This window comes from Silene latifolia, chromosome 4 (assembly GCF_048544455.1).
Source record: "Silene latifolia isolate original U9 population chromosome 4, ASM4854445v1, whole genome shotgun sequence".
NCBI classification, from domain to species: domain Eukaryota; kingdom Viridiplantae; phylum Streptophyta; class Magnoliopsida; order Caryophyllales; family Caryophyllaceae; genus Silene; species Silene latifolia.
In genome coordinates this window covers 78,841,275-78,846,933 of record NC_133529.1, presented here as the reverse complement: position 1 = coordinate 78,846,933, position 5,659 = coordinate 78,841,275, and the positions used below count along the sequence as shown (strand labels likewise).

General features: G+C 40.6%; 1 non-coding gene across 1 annotated transcript; it reads right to left on the bottom strand.

Annotated features, from left to right (window-relative positions):
• Window positions 1–2,680: 2,680 nt before the first annotated feature.
• On the bottom strand, window positions 2,681–2,787 carry LOC141654220 (small nucleolar RNA R71). The gene has a single exon (XR_012547784.1). It is a non-coding gene; the product is annotated as a small nucleolar RNA R71 (small nucleolar RNA).
• Between the last annotated feature and the right edge of the window lie 2,872 nt (window positions 2,788–5,659).

Below are 5,659 nucleotides of genomic sequence, written 5' to 3'. Positions count from 1 at the left end.
GTGGAAGCTACTACTCCTATTTCGGTTATTGAGCAATTAAAAGAATATCCGGAGGTAACTTTCACAACCGATTCTCATAGGAAAGCTTTTATATCTCTTGCTAAGAAAACAATTTTGCCCACCAAGTTTATTTGTCAAGATGCTTTAGCCAAATTGGGTGTTCTTGAGAGGACCAGGAACTTCTTCGAGTCTTGATGTGACCATAATTAGAGCACATTTAGTCCCCGAATTAGCCTTGTTCCCATGCTTTTTAGTGCATATTTGGGTCATTTATTATCTTTAGTCCTTTGTTTTGCATATTCTTTGAGGTTTTGTGTCCTTGGTAGGAAAGGAGTGCAAACCTTGCATTTTCATAGCAAAATAGAGCTAAATTGATTGAATTCAATGACCAAGCATCAAAGAGAAGACAAGATTAGGAGGCCTTTGTACATACTATAGTAGATGGGCAATGATGAGAAAAGATCCTTGCATCCCTGAGGAAATCCTCAAGGATTTTATGAAGAAAAAGGAAGAAAAGAAAAAAGAAGCTGTAAGACAATCCGAGCGGATTGTCTCAAAGACGCCCGTCCAGCAGCCACAATCCGAGCGGCTTCCCCCTGTGGACGCCCGTCCAAAACACCCCAAATCCGCCCGTCTTCCCCATCTGGACGCCCGTCCAGAATCATCCAAATCCGCCCGTCCCGTGCCCTGGACGCCCGGATTCCCTTACATCCATTTCGTCTTCTACAAGCTTCAAGGAAGGATGCACATCTTTTTCTAAGACCGGCAAAAAAGAGACCGGAGTCTCCCTAGAGACCGGCGATTCCTCAAGGACTTAATCATCATTTAAGCCCTTAGTAAAACCCTAATTTATGTAACTAATCCCCACTATAAATACCCCATTAGTCTAATTAGAAGAGCATGTTCTTCTTAGCAATCTTTAGTGTAGTTAATATCAATCAAATCTCTCTTTAATCTTGTAATCAACATTTAATCAAGTTTTAATACAAGTTTCATTTCCTTAATCTCTCTTGAGTTCATCTTTCATTTTGGGTAATTGAAGATTATTTGGGTTATTATTGGGAGATTGACAGCCTTCCAATCAAGCATCAAGTACTTCTATTATTCTTTGCTTTATTATTGGAATCATTAGTAGGTATTCTCTTAATCCCTTTTTAATTATTGCTAATTATCTTCATTTATTCATCATGTTTCACTTTGTTGGTATGATTGACAACCTTGCTAGCATGTTCAACATGATAATGAGTGAGTAGTTTCCTTAGCTTGGGTTAATGGGTAATTAGGGGAAACCAACATGGGGAAAGATTCATGCTTAAATTAATATGCTTTCATAGTTTATTGGCTTGCTTGTTGTGAATCTCAACTCATGCACATGTTATGTTTGATGAAATGCGAGCCTATGAATCCTTGCATTTTTTACCCATCACCTATCTTTTCAATGAGACTTGTAAGACATAAACCAACTCGAGTCTCATTAGACCATGCATGTAGTTGAGTAGGGGAGACTAAGTCGACTTGTAGGTGTTGTACAATATAATCGATTCGGCTCCGGGACCCAAACTTTCCTAGGATTGTAAGATATAAACCAACTCGATTCATCACAACAATAATTGCTTGCTTATAATTTGAGAATATGTTTGTATGATCAATTCCCATGAATCCCCTATGACCCCATGACACCCTAGTGCCTTTTATCAATTGTTTACATACCTTTTTAATCATCTTGCTTGTTTACTTTCATTGCTATTTAGTTTAGTGATCTTCTACATCAAACCCCAAATTGTGACACCCTTAGACACCACTAGTTGCAATAGAAAATCTCATCTCAATTCCCGTCCCTTGGGATCCGACCTTTACTTGCCTCTTTACTAATTGTAGAGTTGTTGGTGAAGTTATAAATTGTGTTTTGGTCTAGGTGCTCCTAACGACAAGTACTGAAAACTAAACCCCATCGAGGGAATCCGACCAAAAATGGCGCCGTTGCCGGGGACGGTGTTAACTTGATTTAGATTTTCTTATATTGTTATTAGTTGTGTCTTTCTTTGCCTTGGGGAAGTAAAACTCCTCAAGGTTTGTTCTAATTATTTTCGAGTTGTTTGATATTTTGCATGTCTAGAAGATCACAAGGCAACTTGTTACCCTTTGATCACGAAATTGAAAGGACTTTGACAACCAATAGAAGACTTGCTAGAGGAACTTTGAGAGGTATTGGTGAAGTTATTCAACCAAACACTATTGAGTTCATCAACCCTTTTGCAAGAGAAGGTGAGGAGAACCCAACACAAAATCCAACACAAATCAACCCACAATGCCTAAATTTTCATCACATTCCGTACCAACTGAGGAGAACCTACCTAATGGTACTCCCACACCACAACATCTAACCGGGAATTTTATTGCCAAATCCGCATTTATCCAATTAGTCGAAAGAAGCCAATTTGGGGGGATGCCTAGTGAAGACCCTCATTCTCATATGGAGACTTTTTGTGACTATTGTGATGCGATTTCTCAAACCGGTGTAACTCAAGACCAAATTCGATGGGTCTTATTTCCTTTTTCTCTAATTGGCACCGCCAAACAATGGTTGAAAGGCCTTGACAAGGCTACTCTCGGAATTGATTCTTGGAAGAAATTGGCTCTAGCTTTCTACAAAAAGTTCTATCCACCGGAGAAGACTAACATGCTAAGAGCTCAAATTACGGGTTTTAAGCAAAGAGATGAAGAATCCTTGTATGAAGCTTGGGAGCGATTCAAAGGAACTTGTCGCTCATGTCCTCACCATGGACTTAGCGAGTGGTTCTTGGTACAACAATTTTGGAACGGTCTTTATGAAGACTCAAGAAACATTCTCAACATGGGATCAAGTGGAATGTTCGCCGAAGTTGATGACAATCAAACTTGGAACAAAATTGAGGAAATGGCGGTCCATAATTCACAATATAGTAGACCTCGCAAGGCTACTAGAGGAGGAAAGCATGAAGTAGACTCCATTACTCAATTGGGTGCTCAACTTAGTGCTCACATTGATACCATCAACTTGAAGTTTGAAAAAGCTATGGCTAGACTTGAAGAAGCCTCAAAATCACCAAAGCATCATGTTAATGCCATGACGGCATCTTCATCAATCCCAAGTGGCATATGTGAGAATTGTGGAACTTTGGGACATGACCAAAATGAATGTAGGGGAACAAATGAACAAGTGAATGCTTTTCAAGCATACAAGAGTGGTACCCCTTATTCCAATTATTACAATGAAAACACCAAATTCCACCCAAATCTCTCATACAAAAGCCAAAATGTTCAAAACCCTCAACCAACATACACCCCACCTCCCATGAGAAACCAAAATCAAAGACCCTTTTACAACCAAAACCAAGGTTACCAAAATCAAACTCCATACAATCAACAAAATGACCAAGGTTTTGATGTTCAAAAAGCGGTCCTCCAAATGCAAAAGAATCAACAAGAGTTTTTCACTCAAATGAAAAAAGATAGTCAAGCAAAGAAAATCACCATCAACAACATCCTAGCTCACACCAAAATGTTGGAAACCCAATTGACTCAACTAGCATCTTCAAGCTCACAAAGACAAAAGGGGCAATTACCACCTCAAAGTAATCCCCCAAGACATGAAACGGTTAGTGTCATTCACTTGAGGAGTGGCACAAGGTATGAAGCACCGAAGAAGCAAGTTGAGGATGAAGTTGTGGAAGCTAGTGACAAAGAATAAATTGTGCAAAACTCCAAGGATAGGGAACCATCAAAAGAATAAATCTCAAAGAAAAATGAAGACAAGGCCAAGGAGAAGGAGCCCATTGTGATTAGACTTCCTTTTCCAAGTCGTCAAGCCAAGCCCAAATTTGATGACCAACTTGGAAAATTTATGGAGATTGTGAAGAATTTGGAAGTCTCGATTCCTTTTACGGAATTAATCAATCACGTGCCGGCCTATGCAAAGTACATGAAAGACATCCTCACAAAGAAGAAGTCGATCCGGAAGTTTGAGACTATCGCCTTCACTAAGGTGAGTAGTGCAATACTTCAAGGGAGTTCACCTCCAAAACTCAAAGATCCGGGAAGCTTCTCAATACTGTGTACCATTGGCGACACCACGATCAACAAAGCCTTATATGATCTAGGGGCTAGTGTGAGTGTTATGCCGTACTCGGTGAGTAAGAGGTTAGGGATGGGAGAGCTTAAATGCACCAATATCACACTCCAAATGGCCGATAGATCGACGAAGACACCATTGGGAATATGGGAAGATGTTCCCGTAAGAGTTGGGAAATTTTTCATCCAGTGGACTTTGTCATTGTTGACATGGAAGAAGACTCCAATATTCCAATCATTCTAGGAAGACCTTTCTTGCACACCGCGGGTGCGGTGATTGATGTGAAGCATGGAGAGCTCACTCTAGAAGTGGGAGATGAGAGCATAACTTTCAATCTTGACAAGACCTTGAGAGCTCCCCACTTGCATGAACCATGTTTTATGGTTGATCATTATAGCCGGAAGGATGATAGGAAGAAGTCGGAATTCCATTGGAAGAAGAAAATTGAAGATGCTCCATTCAAAGAGCAAGTGAATTGTAACAAAGAGAGCTTGAAAAGCTCACAAAAGTCAAGCAATGAAGAGGATGGCCTCATTGGCCAAGACAAGAAAATAGGAGAGTTGTCTCTATCAACTCAAGAGATCTTTAGTGACCAAGTGGATGAAGTTTGTGGTATTTGGGACAATGAGTTTGAAGGGATTTTCAATCCCTACATTGGTAATGCTATCGATCAAGACCAATATGAAGGACAACAAGTGCAAAGATCTATCGAGGATCTTTATCATAATAATGAACAAGCTTTTGACTACTTCTTCAAGGTGTTGAGCAACATCAACAACACCTTGGACATGCCCCCATGACATCTCACTAAGGATGAGAGTTTGGTGGAGTCCTCTCCAAACCACCATTTGTAAATATTTCTAACTCCCTAACTCGTATTTTAATTCTTACATTGCATTTTTGTCATTTTTGGATTTTTATGCTTTGATCAAGATAATTATCATTTTTGAGAGAAGTGAGGGAGGGACTAATGATGTAATTGATGTGTAGTGCTTTATCTTAGTGTGGGGATAGCAATTGCCTAGGCTATTCATGCCTTAGTAGTGCCCCTACAATGAAGAACACGGGATTTGAAGAATGAAAAAATGACATGGGATATGCAAGTGCACGGATGGAACTGAATCCGGGTAGACTAGGAGGAATCCGAGCGTCCTTAAGGGGAATCTGCTGGTCTTAAGGGAATCCGAGCGTTTTTGGCAGAATCCGCCCGTCCATTTGAACTGAAAAATTGAATTTTTGGGACTGTTGAAGAATCCGAGCGTCCCAGCAGAGAAGACGCTCATCTTGAAGAATCCGCTCGTCTTTGCAAGAAGACGCCCGTCTTTTTGCCAGTGCAAAATAAGAAAACTCGCTGTAACAGAATCCGCCCGTCTTCAAAGGAATCCGCTCGTCCTGCAACTGAAGAATCCGAGCGTCCCAGCTGAAAGACGCTCGTCTTTAGGCGAGAATCCTGAACCCAGATTAGGCAGAATCCGAGCGTCCCGAAGGAAAAACGCCCGTCTTCCCCTGCAGTTTCAAAATTTTCGGGTGTTTTTAAATACCCCTCCC